The following is a 14,088-nucleotide window of genomic DNA, read 5'->3' as shown; positions in this document are numbered from 1 at the left end:
TGAAAATTACCTGTTTGGGGCCAAGAATTTTGTTTCAAAAGAAGCATACAGTTTTCAAAACAACCCACAAGGAAGTGGTCAGGCCTCCTAAGAGTTGTTAACTATTGTCAAATATGGTTTTTAATCACACTGTATGAGGGCTCAAAGGATCTTACAGCTTACCCTGTCTGGCCTCTCTGTTTTGAAACCATGAGAGATATGTGATCTCCTGTGGTTGAACCAGGATAAGTGAGAGGTCAGTTTTTCAAAGCAACTGTTCATGTAACAGGCAGTTTCTTGAGTGTCTGGCAGTCACTTTTTTTTTTTTTTTTTCATGAGCAATCTCAAATGGTCACAACAGCATAGCATGACAATCTACAGGAATCTACCTACTCACTTTAACACTGGGTCTGACCAAAGTTACAAGTAGAACTGGCTTTCTCAAGTTCAAGATTCCAAAGCCAAGCAAAAATTGACTATTGGAAAAAGTTTCCTTGGAACTCAATGTCTTAGGAAGGGACCTTTGGTTTCCATTGTTGTGACAATACATGAGGTAATCAGTCCAATAAGGGAGGATTTATTTCAGCTATATTTTAGAGATTTCAGTCTATGGTCATTTAAATGGTCCTCTTGCTTTAGGCTTGTGGCTGTGTACTGTGCTATGACAGGAGCATGTGGTGGGGGTAATTGCTCCCCATCACACAGTCAAGAAGCAAGAGAGGGCTGGAGAGATGGCTTAGCGGTTAAGCGCTTGCCTGTGAAGCCTAAGGACCCCGGTTCGAGGCTCGGTTCCCCAGGTCCCACGTTAGCCAGATGCACAAGGGGGTGCACGCGTCTGGAGTTCATTTGCAGTGGTTGGAAGCCCTGGCGCGCCCATTCTCTCTCTCTCCCTCTATCTGTCTTTCTCTCTGTGTCTGTCACTCTCAAATAAATAAATAATAATAATAATAAAAGAAGCAAGAGAGGAAGACTGGAGTCCCACAATGCCCTTGGAGCCACCTGTCTACTGACCCAAGACCTCCAAGTAGGCCTTATCTCTTAAAGGTCCCACCATCTTCCAAGAGCACTACAGGCCAGATAACACCCAGGGCTTCATGCACGCTAGGCAAGCACTCTACCATGGAGCAAAACCCCTTACACTTCTAAAAATGCAAATCCTTGAACACTAAGCTCATCCTCAGCTCATGAGCTGCTCATATTCTGAGAGCCCTGAGGGAACTGAGACTGACGAAGGCTTGGTTCCCCTCCCTCTACGCAAGCTCACTTCAGGGCTCTTGTTCTTTGAATGAGATGATAGCAGGCCTCACCATTGTCAGTTTAAGCTATTCTCTCTCTTGTTTTACTCCTTTCCCCCATTCTGCTTTCCCTCTCTGTCCATTACTTGTTTTCTATTTGATGTTAAAAGTGTCAGTACTGGGGTTTAAATTTATATATGCATGTTCTGGTATACAAGACATGCTTTATAAATGCCCATTCTTTTTTAAAAGAATATTTTTACAGCGGAAAAGGCAAATGGCTTAGCGGTTAGGGCGTCGGACTCTGAAGCCAAAAGAATATTTTTATTTATTTATTTGCGAGTAGAGCGAGATTGAGAGAGGAGACAGACAGAATGGGCGTGCCAGGGCCTCCAGCCACGACAAACAAACCCCAGATACATGTGCCACTTTGTGCATATGACTATATGTGGGTACTGGGGAATCGAACCAGGGTCACTGGGTTTTGCAGACAGGTACTTTAAACCCTGAGTCATCCCTCCACCTCCTCCCCCCACTTTTTATTTGCTTTTGTGAGGTAGGATCTCACTCTAGTCCAAGCTGACCTGGAATTCACTATGTAGTCTCAGGGTGGCCCCAAACTCACAGTGCTCCTCCTACCTCTGCCTCCCAAGTGCTGGGATTAAAGGCGTGTCATTATACCCAACCCATTTTTAAAAACATGTATATGTGTGTACATGTGTTTGTATACATGTGAGCACACATGTGGACATACACATGCGTGTTCATGGAGGCCAGAGGAGTCTTCCTTAATTTCTCTTCGCTTTCTATACTGAGGCAGAGTCTCTTATTTGAACTCAGGCTCAATGATTTGACGAGGATCTCCTGTCTCCATCTCCCCAGTGCTGGGATTATAGGAGGTCTTTCATGCCCACCAGGTATATATGTGGGTGTTGGGGATCGCTCTGGTCCTCACAACTCATGCAGTAAGTGCTTTATCCACTGAGCCATCTCTCCAGCCCCATAAATGTTCATTCTTAACCCAAGAGGCAAAAGTTCTCTGAAGGAGGTCCATCTATGCAAAGAACCGGCAGACTGACCTTGGCTGACTAGAACATCGTGATTGTGGCTGAGGAAATTCTGTAGGTCAAGATTCAAAATTATCGTGGAAGCTGGGCATGGTGGCACACACCTTTAATCCCAGCGCTTGGGAGGTAGAGGTAGGAGGATCACCGTGAGTTTGAGGCCACCCTGACACTACATAGTGAATTCCAGGTCAGCCTGGGATAAAGTAAAACCCTACTTTGTAAAAAACAAAATAAAAAAAAAAAAATATATATATATATATATATATATATATATATATATATATATATATCTTAGGCCCTTTGACAGCAATATACCTTAACTTTTGTATCTAGCCCAATATTTTATTTTGTAATATTAATGCTAGGCAGACCTCTAGTGCCTATTAACCCTAAAGCTTAAAATGCTATCAAATGACATCTGAAACCTATAGATTCTCCCATTTTGCTGTAGCTTGTTTTTTTTGTTTGTTTGTTTTTGTTTTTGTTTTTGAGGTAGGGTCTCACTCTAGCCCAGGCTGACCTGGAATTCACTATGGAGTCTCAGGGTGGCCTCGAACTCATGGCAATCCTCCTACCTCTGCCTCCCGAGTGCTGGGATTAAAGGCGCGCGCCACCACGCCTGGCTTGCTGTAGCTTGTTTATCTGATCCCCACAAAAATAATTGCTAAGTGTATTAACACATGATTTTCGTTTATTCTGTGACTATAAAAATTCATGTAATTTCTTCCATAGTGGAACATGTCATTCAGAGTAAATCGAATCCTTGTTGCTAGGACATAACACTCATATTTGGCTTATAATAAACACTTTTTCCCTTTTGTCTCTTTTATTTTTTATTTACTTATTTATTTATTTATGAGAGAGAGAGAGAGAAATAATGGGTGCACCATGGCCTCTAGCCACTGTAAACTAACTCCAAATGCATGGGCCAACTTGTACATCTGGCTTACGTGGGTTCTGGAAAATCAAACCTTGGTCCTTAGGCTTCGCAGGCAAGTGCCTTAATTGCTAAGCCATCTCTCCAGCTCCCTCCACTTTTTTTTTAAAGAAAAAAACTATTATTTATTTATTTATTTATTTGAGAAAGAGAGAGAGAGAATGGGCACACCAGGGCATCTAGCCACTGTAAATGAACTCCAGATGCAAGTGTCCCCTTGTGCATCTGCCTTATGTGAGTCCTGGAGAATCAAACTGAGGTCCTTTGGCTTTGCAGGATTATAGGAGGGCTTTCATGCCCACCAGGTATATATGTGGGTGTTGGGGATCGCTCTGGTCCTCACAACTCATGCAGTAAGTGCTTTATCCACTGAGCCATCTCTCCAGCCCCATAAATGTTCATTCTTAACCCAAGAGGCAAAAGTTCTCTGAAGGAGGTTCTCTGAAGCACCTTAACCACTAAGCCATCTCTCTAGCCCAACTCCCTAAATTATTTTTGAACATGAAACACTGCACCAAGATATGAGGCATTCATATGAGGACATCTCTCTCTCTCTCTCTCCCTCTCTCTCTCTCTCTCTCTCTCTCGTAGTTGAAACAGAGTCTCATGTAGCTCAGGTTGGCCTCATACTGGACATGTGACTGAGAATGGTTTTAACTCCTGATTGCCATAAGTCCACCTCCTGAGTGCTGAGATTACAGGCATGTGTCACCATGTCCAGCCTAGAACAAACTATTTTCTCGTGTCCTTTAAGTACATCCATGCAGGCAGGGGATTTAGTTCTGTCGGAAAAGTGCTTACTTAGCAGGCACAAACTCTGGCATAAACTGGGTATGGTGGCACACATCTGTGATCCCAACACTTAGGAAGGTAGATGCAGGAGGATTAAAGTTGAAATAATAAAATAAAAAATTTAATACTACAGTCTTTGTTTTATGTTGCCACAATGCAACCTAATGGTTAAGGACAAAGAGCCACATGTCCTTAGTCCAAATCCTGGTTTAGTCATGTGACCCAGGACATGTAACTAAAATCCTCAGTGCCTCAGTTTCTGCCCCTGTAAGGTAGATGTGGTAAAAATTAGAAATGGGGCCTTTGTTCTGTGGTTGTTGAGAAGACTGGATTATATTTAAGACACTTAGGATGATATGAGCTAAATGCTCATAGAAGTATAACTATTTATACACATGTTAGATAATTCAAAGAACTCAATTTTGTTTTGTTTTTCGAGGTAGAGTCTCATTCTAGCTGAGGCTGACCTGGAATTCACTATGTATGTAGTCTCAGGGTGGCTTCGAACTCACGGCAATCCTCCTACCTCTGCCTCCCGAGTGCTGGAATTAAAGTCGTGTGACAGCATGCCTAGCCAGAGAACTCAGTTTTTGACAATTTTTAACCCAATGGAAGCAACTCGTGTTTATGCATGACAGTTTAATGTTGACCTCCTTTCTCTGCTCTTCCTGTCAATTGGCAAAAAGATTGAGTGATTGTCCCGTAAAACCGAGAGCAATTATAATACTTCAAAAGGAAGAGTCATACAGGAGTGGCCCTTCTTACCAGCTGTGTGACCTTGGACAAATCATTTAACCTTTCTGAACTTTAGTATCTCCAGTTGCAAATCGTAAATAACAGCAGTTACCTCAAAGAGCGTCTATGCAGATCAAAGAACTATGTATAAAAATGCTTCATGCACCTTGGGCAGGAGAGATGGCTTAGTGGTTAAGGCGTTTGCCTAAAAAGCCAAAGGACCTCGGTTCGATTCCCTAGGGCCCATGTAAGCCAGATGTACATGGGGGTGTATGCGTCTGGAGTTCATTTGCAGTGGCTGGAGGCTCTGGCCCACCCATTCTCTCTCTCTGCCTATTTCTCTCTTTCAAATAAGTAAATAAATAAAAATGAAGTTTAAAAAAATGCTTCATAAATCTTAAGATAAGTAACACGAACCTGTAAGAGATTGCTCTTACTAGCTTCAACAGGAGCTAATCCTAGTGTTGCTGTCGAGAGCATCAGAAAAAGCAAACACTGGTAGGTAAGTCATGAATTTGCACAGCAACGTTTCAGGAATCTGTCAGCAGGAGCTCCAGATCTACAATTTTCTCTTTCTATATGGGAGTCTAGTTCCCTTGTTTGTTTTTTTTTTTTTTTTTTGGTGCTGAGGACCGAACCCAGGGCCTTGCACTTGCTAGGCAAGCGCTCATCCACTGAGCTAAATCCCCAACCCCCTATATGGGAGTCTATAAAAGCCTCTGAGAACTACGTCTTTTGCAGCATTACACAAGTGAAAACAACCCATGATGCAAGCTGTTTGCTATATAATTACCTTGATGTTACAGAGATAGACTCTGGCGAAAAGATTACCTAAGTATTAAGACATTTGTGATGAATGGATAGATTGTGTTTTCTTTTATTTATTTATTTATTTAAGAGTGACAGAGAGAGAGAAAGAGGCAAATATATAGAGAGAATGGGCACCCCAGGGCCTCCAGCCACTGCAAACGAACTCCAGACGTGGGTGCCCCCTTGTGCATCTGGCTAATATGGGTCCTGGGGAATCGAGCCTTGAACCAGGGTCCTTAGGCTTCACAGGCAAGCGCCTAACTGCTAAGCCATCTCTCCAGCCCTGGATTGGGTTTTCTATGAAATTGAGTACACTTTGGCTTTTTAAAACTAAAATGAGAGTAATTGCTTAATTTTATTTGGTCTTGAATTATTGCTGTTCTGTTTCCTCCAAGATGTGTTATCATGATAAGTAAATCTAGGGCTGGAGAGATGGCTTAGTGGTTAAGCACTTGCCTGTGAAGCCTAAGGACCCCGGTTCGAGGCTCGGTTCCCCAGGTCCCACGTTAGCCAGATGCACAAGGGGGCGCATGCGTCTGGAGTTCATTTGCAGAGGCTGGAAGCCCTGGTGCGCCCATGCTCTCTCTCTCCCTTTATCTGTCTTTCTCTCTGTGTCTGTCGCTCTCAAATAAATAAATAAAAAATTTTTAAAAAAAGATAAATAAATCTATTCAAAGAGAAAAACATGACTTTGTGACAGGTCATTCAGCAGTTATATGATTCAGAGTCTATGGTGCAAGGAGTGGGAGTTAGTAAAAAACCTGCCCTTGAAATTAAGCATTATTTTATAAAGTATTTTATTAAACTATTGGGTCTTTAAAATTTTGATTTATTTATTTGAGAAAGAGAGAGCGAAAGAGATAGAAAGAGATAGAAAGAGACTGAGCACGGCTGTGTCAAGGTCTCCAACCACTACAAACAAACTCCAAATGCATGCACCTCTCTGTGCATCTGGCTTTATGTGGGTGCTAGGAATCAAACCTGGGCCGTCAGGCTTCCAAACTTTGCAAGAAAGCGCCTTGAGCCACTGAGCCATCCCTCTAGCTCCTAAACTGCTAATTTTTGTTTGTTTGTTTTATTTTGTTTTGGTGGTAGTGTTTGAACCAAGGGTCTGGTGCATGTGGGCAAGTGCCCTACCACTGAGCTATACTCCCAACACCCCACTGGATACCAGCACAAAGGGGAAGGAGATCAATGCAGAGAAAAATCAACTCCTACCAAATCAGAGAGCCAGAGCCTCAGAGGCCCCCAACACCTCAGCACTGAAGCAGACCAAAAATGAACCCAACATGGCTCAGGGAAATCTTGCGGAAGAGGGGGCGGAAAGAATGTCAGAGTTACATGTTGGGTCATGATTTTCAGAGACATTTATCATACTAATAACTGGGGGCTAACTCCACAATGCACGACCCATTTTCAATAACAAGGAGGGTCTAATGGGAGGGGGTAGATCACAGATGAGCCTAAATAATGGTACCAAAATGCCTGTATTTACTGAAAAGAAAACTAATAAATTAAATTAAAAAAAAAAAAGTAAAAATAAAACCACTACCCTGTCAAAAAAAAAAAAAAAGAAAAAAAGAAAATATCTGCATTAGTTGGAAGAGGTTAAATTATGTTGAAGAAACAAAATCCTTCAAATCTAATAGCTTAACACAAAGGGCTTTCTCATTTACATGTGACTGGGAAGCTCTCTGCTCCACGTGGTCATTCAGAACCCCATGCTGACAGAACCCTCAGGTCTCTACATAGTTGCCACGTCAGGGGAAGAAAGACCCTGTGCTTTGCTTTGCCTACAAGGAACACCTTTAATTAATTCTATCTATAGGACCTTGGCTAGAACTAGTCATTTAGACTTCCTAGTGTCAAGTGGGTAGGGAAATATGAAGTTCATGAAGATTATCCAGAAACTGATAAATGCCTCTACCACAACCTCCAACCTTTATTTTTTTAATTCTCCTTTTTTTTTTAAGATAGAGTTTCACTCTAGCCCAGGTTGACCTGGGATTTACTATGTAGTCTCAGGGTGGCCTGGAACTCACGATGATCCTTCAACCTCAGCCTCCCAAGTGCTGGGATTAAAGGCGTGCCCCACCACGCCCGGCTCAACCTCCAACCTTTAAAGAAGAGGCCCTCAGTGACTCAAGCTCCCTTTATCCCTGAACTATGCAGGGGCGAGGAACAGCATGGACAGTGGAGGCAAGCTGCTCTGGCTTTGACTCCCAGCTCTACTCTGAGCTAGCTGGGTGACTTGGAGCAAGTCATTCTATGCCTCAATTTTTTCATCTGGAAGATGGAGACCTAGCATCCACCTTTTAGATCTGCCGTAAAGACAAGACATGATCTATAGAAACCCTACGATGAATACCTGACAATTACCGTCACCAGGAGGACACCAAATATTGAAGGCAGCAATTCTCACCAATCATTCTGCAATGCTCCTGGATAGGGCAAGCTAGCCAAAGGACTATTGTGTGACATTTCCCAAAGACATGCAAACCATGAATATTATAAATTCTCTGCCCTTACTCAAATAAATTGTCCACAGATCATTCAAATTGAAAAGATACTGATGTCCTTGGTATACTGGAAGAGAGGTGAGGTTTTTTTTAACTTCAGGTGCAAATAACTATCCCTCTTCTGTGATACTCCGTCTCCACTCTAGCTTCCAGGCTTTGGATAAGCTTGGCATGAACTGTGTGTGTTTGTGTGTGCGCACAGGTATGCTATATGTATGGTGCATGTCTTGTGTGCGCGTGTGAGGAGGCCAGAGGAAGACTAGCTATCACTCTTCTGTTTCATTCTCTTGAGATAGAGTCTCTCACTTTACCTGGGGCTGCCCGTTTTTTGCTCAGGCTGGCTGACCAGGGAGTTCTAGTGATTCTCTTGTCTCTGATCCTACCCAGAACTCGGGTTCACAAGCATGTATGACCTCACCCAGCTTTCTACATGGGTGTTGGGGATCAAACTCAGGTCCTCATGCTTTTGTGCTCTAACCTACTGAGTCATGGTCCCACTTCCCCTCCCCTCTTTATTTAGTTAAACATTCTGAACTCAAGCGTCCACAGGTAGTACTGTATGTTGAGTCCAGGGCATGCTAGGCAAGTGCTCTACCGCTGAGCTACATCCACAGCTGTCCTCAGCTTGAAGGTGGAACAATCACAACTATTTCACAGGATTGTCTATAGAATTAAATGATTCGGGGAAAGTCTTCAGCAAAATGTAACTATCTATCCTCTGACTTCTTGTGATCATGCCAGATTTTGGAGGACAGGAGGATATGAGTGAAAATTTTAAGAGATCTTTCACAAAAAAAAATTCCATAAGACAATGACAGCCCAAGTCAGCACTAGATTTTAAGCTGCTTGCCAGAGAATGGCATTTATGGATATGAGAGGATTCTTTTACTCCTGCACATATAATGTTAAAACAAACAAATAACCAATATTTTAAATTAGGAGACTTACACGTAAAATTCCTGATTTCAAGCTGGTGAGATGGCTTAGCGGTTAAGGCGCTTGCCTGCAAAGCCTAAAGACCCATGTTCAACTCTCCAGATCCCATGTTAGCCAGACGCACAAAGGTGAGGCAAGCGCAAGGTCTCACATGCTCAGTAGGTGACACAAGCTTCTGGAATTCAACTGAAGTGGCTGAGGCCCTGGCACACCAATACTCTTTCTGTCCACCTGTCTGTCTCTCTCTCTCTCTCTTTCTCTCTGCCTCTCTTTCTCTCTTTCTTTGTCTCTTGCTTTCTCTAAAAAAAAAAAAAAAAAAAATCCTGATTTTGGGCTGGAGAGATAGCTTAGTCTTTAAGGCATTTGCCTGCAAAGCCAAAAGACCCGGGTTAAACTCCCCAGGACCCACATAAGCCAGATGCACAAGGGGGTGCATGCATCTGGAGTTTGTTTGCAGTGGCTGGAAGGCTCTGAGCACCCATTCTCTATCTGCCTCTTTCTCTCTCTCTCAAATAAATAAACAAAAATAAAAATATAAAAAAATTAAAAATCCTGATTTTTCTTTTTCTTTCTTTAAAAAATATTTTATTTGTTTATTTGAGAGAGAGAGAGAGAGAGAGAGAGAGAGAGAGAGAGAGAGAGAGAGACAGGAAGAGGCAGAGAGAAAGAGAGAATGGGCATGCCAGGGCCTCCAGCCACTGCAAACAAACTCCACCTTCAAGTATCACCTTGTGCATCTGGCTTACGTGGGTCCTGGGGAATCAAACCTGAGTCCTTAGACCTTGCAGGCAAATACTTTAACCCACTGCAAATGAATTGTAGACGCACATGGTTATTTTGTGCATCTTGCTTTACATGGGTACTAGTGAATCCAACCCAGGCCACAAGGTGTTACAAGCATGGGCCTTTAAGGGCTGAACCATCTCTCATCCTACCATGTTGTTTGCCTGCTTTGCTCAGTGGTCTACTTGGCCCCTATAAGAAAATGAATTTATGATCTTTCACCAATGGGCTCATAAAGCAGTAATGATGGAGGTGTTTGAAGGGATTAAAAACTAGTGGGGGGGCTGGAGAGATGGCTTAGCAGTTAAGCGCTTGCCTGTGAAGCCTAAGGACCCCGGTTCAAGGCTCGGTTCCCCAGGTCCCACATTAGCCAGATGCACAAGGGGGCGAATGCGTCTGGAGTTCGTTTGCAGAGGCTGGAATCCCTGGCGCGCCCATTCTTTCTCTCTCCCTTTATCTGTCTTTCTCTCTGTGTCTGTCGCTCTCAAATAAATAAATAAAAATTAAAAAAAAAAACTAGTGGGGAAGGGTTTGTGACCTTTTTTCAATTATTCAGAAAGCCAAATGGCAATGGTTATAGTGTGGGCTTTTCTGGTTTGAAACAGGGTGTCATGTAGTCCAGGCTGGCCTCAAACTATGTAGCCAAGGCTGACCTCAAACTCCTGATTCTCCTGCTTTGATCTCCCAGATTCTGGGATTACAAGCTTGCACCATCACACCCTGCATATATATTTGGTTTTTCAAGGTAGGGTCTTCCTCTAGCCCAGGCTGTCTTGGAATTCACCTTGTAGTCTCATGCTGGCCTCAAATTCACAGCAATCTTCCTATCTTGACTTCCTGAGTGCTGAGATTAAAGGTGTGGGCCACTATACCCAGTTTATATTTTCAATCTCTAGAAGCTGCAGAGGCTAAGGAAAATATCAACTTTCTTTGCTTTTAAGCAGGATTACATTGATTAGGTAAAAATCAAGTTCAGATTGATAAATATTTCTAAAATTAAGAAGATAAATTTTTCTTATATAAAAATTTCTGGCTAGATCAATTCTATCAAAAAATGGGAGGGAGGCTGGAGAGGTGGCTTAACGGTTAAGGCGTTTGCCTGCAAAGCCAAAGGACCTTGGTTCAACTCCCTAGCATCCATGTAAGCCAGATGCACAAGGTAGCACTTGTACCTGGAGTTCGTTTGCAGTGGCTGTTGGCTCTGGAGTGCCCATTCTCTCTGTCTGCCACTTTCTCTCTCTAAGTCTCTCAAGTAAATAAATAAATAAATAAATTTTAAAAACAAAAAAAATAAAATAAAGAAAAAAAAATAGGAGGGAAAGCCAGGCATGGTGGCATATGCTTTAAATACCAGCACTTGGTAGGCAGAGGTAGGAGGATCACCATGAGCTCAAGGCCAGCCTGAGACTTCATAGTGAATTCCAGGTCAGCCTGAGCTAGAGTGAGATTTTACCTCAAAAGAAAAATAAATAAATAAACAAAAAGAAGATAGGAGGTGGTTAGGGAGATGGTTTAATGGGAAAGAGTGCTTTCTGCACTTGAGGGTCTGAGCCAGTGTGAGTTTGATCCCCAGCATCCACATAAGAAGCCGGGATTACCATGCATGTCTGTAATCCAAATTCTGGGGCAGAATCAGAGACTGGAGAATTGCCAGGATATGCCAGTCTAACCAGAAAAAAACAGGGGCTGAGAGGATGGGTCAGTGGTAGGGCACTTGTCTTGGGTTTGATTCTCAGCACTGGTAGGGGGTGTCCAGAAAGGAGAAAAAAATAATAAAAAAATAATAAAAGGTGTTCTAATTAGTTCTCTTGTGGCTGTGGGTTGTTTGTTTGTTTGTTTGTTTGTTTTTCCAGTGCTGAAGACCAAACCCAGGGTCTTATGCTTGCTAAGAAAGCTCTCATCCACTGAGCTAAATACCCACCCCAAAGGTGTTTTTATTAGTGGAAAGACTGGGAAAGGGGCAACTGACTTGGTCACTTTTCCATTAGGACTTGTTTTGAAGGTCAAACCTAGAAGTCTGAGTGTTGGAATTGTAAATACCTCACAGTAGGTAGAGAAAACATTGGGAGAAAGGCAATGGGGTCCTCTTTGGAGCCCTGGAATTTCATGTCTGTCTAAGCAAGCTCACTTTGATTTTAGCAATGGGTACAGTTAAAAATGAATCGGAACTGAAAAGCAACATAAAATGAAATGACTATTTATGATAGTGCTGTGTGCTGTTAAAACTGGTTAATGTTCCTTGTGCCAATGTACAAGGCCACTGCATTTTACCCGGGTGAAGAAACTCTTTACTGATGACCTGTAATTCTCAAGGATTGTCATGTGTTCTAGAACAAAGCTGATTCATAATTCTGCTAGGTGGGGCAAAGGTATTACAGTTTCAGTCTTTCCTGTCAGCTCTTTCCCACATTTAACAAAACTCTGTGGGAATCATAATTGTAAGTTAATATATGTGCTTTAAAGCTTACTTGAAAGCTCTCCTAATCCAGCCTCCTTAATCCCCAAATACCCTAGAGAGGAAAAAGGACTAATCAAGGCAATGCAGCCCAGATTGGAACTAGGTTTCCTGCTTCCAGTTCAATTTTGATATGTACATTTTCGTTTCATTTTTCTGTCTAAATGAATTGTTGTAACCTATCTGTTACCTGAAATTTGTTTTGTCTATATAATTTCTTGGCTTCGACTTAATTGTCTAAGCTTTTAAGTATTATTCCTCTACTTTATACACCCTCATAGCATCTTATCAGGGTATCCAGAACTTACTTTGAGAAATCCTTCATGATGTATGAGGGATATCATTTTTTCCTTTCTTTGTTGTTTTTCCCCTTTTTCTTTTTCTTTTTCCTTCCTTCTTGTGTTTATTTGTTCATTTGTTTTCTCCTTTTTTTTTTTTTGACAAAGTCTTAAGGCTGACCTCAAACTTGAACTCTCTTTTTTTAAAAAAATTTATTTGAGAGAGAGAGAGAGAGAGAGAGAGAGAGAGAGAGAGAATGGGTGCACCTTCAGCTGCTGCAAACCAGCTCTGGATGTGTGCGCCTCTTGTACACATGTGTGACAATGACTGTTTGCATCGCTGTGCATCTGGCTTATGTGGGACCTGGAGAGTCGAATGTGACTTCTTAGGCTTTGCAGGCAAGTGCCTTCTCTCCAGCCTGAAATTCTCTTTTTCACTAAGCCTCCTAGGTACTGGGTTTGCACCATACAGTACCATGCCTAGCAACAGGGATTTTTTCCCTTTCCTTTCCCTTTTTTTTTTTTAGGTAGTCTCACTCTAGCCCAGGCTGACTTGGAATTCACTATGTAGTCTCAAGGTGGCCTCAAACTCATGGCGATCCTTCTACTTCTGCCTCCCATGTGCTGGGATTAAAGGCATGTACCAGCATACCTGGCCCAGGATTTTTATTTTTTATTTATTTTATTCCTTGCTAGGGATCAAAGCCAGAGTCTTGCTAGGTGTGCTAGACAGGTGCTTTACTATTGAAGTCTAGCCTCAACAGGAGTAATATGATCCGAAGGCTTCCTCACAAAACTCTGCTGGGACCTTCAAGAGGACAAGGCAATCTCTCTCTCTCTCTCTCTTTCTCTTTCACACACACTCTCTCCTATGCTTTCCAGGGAGCAAGAAGAGCCTGACTGGAGGATTGCATCTGTTCTTTTTAGAAACAAGCATGTTCTGATCTTATAATTATTCTCCTGTCTTTTTGCTCCTATGTTGGTAAGGGGCCTTTTTACTGTCCACCTGAGAACTGCTCTTGTGGGCTCTCTCTCTCTCTCTCTCTCTCTCTCTCTCCTTTCTTTTTCTAACATAGTTAGTGACTTCAACATTAGATTAAATTAATTTCAGGGAGGCTGGGGGTATAGCTCAATGGCTTACCTAGCATGTTTAATCCCACATACATCAAAAGAAAAAAGTTGGCTAGAGAGATGGATTAGCAGTTAAGCACTTGCCTGCGAAGCCTAAGGACCCCGGTTCAAGGCTCAATTCCCAGGACCGACGTAAGCCAGATACACAAGGTGGCACATGCGTCTGGAGTTCATTTGCAGTGGCTAGAGGCCCTGGTGTGCCCATTCTCTCTCTCTCTCTGTCTCTGTCTCTGTCTCTTTGTTTCTCTGTCTGTCACTCTCAAATAAATAAATAAAAATTGGGGGAAAAAGCAGATTTTCTTTTTAACAGCATCAAGGTGAAACCCTGCAGAGACACCAAAGGTGGTGCTAACCTCTTGCTCAGCTCAGTTCAGTTGTTTGGGAAAAAGAAGCATTGATTCAAGTGAGGAAAAATTATGTAGAGAGAATGG

This window comes from Jaculus jaculus, chromosome 9 (assembly GCF_020740685.1).
Source record: "Jaculus jaculus isolate mJacJac1 chromosome 9, mJacJac1.mat.Y.cur, whole genome shotgun sequence".
In the NCBI taxonomy this organism is placed as follows: domain Eukaryota; kingdom Metazoa; phylum Chordata; class Mammalia; order Rodentia; family Dipodidae; genus Jaculus; species Jaculus jaculus.
This window is presented reverse-complemented; position numbering follows the sequence as displayed.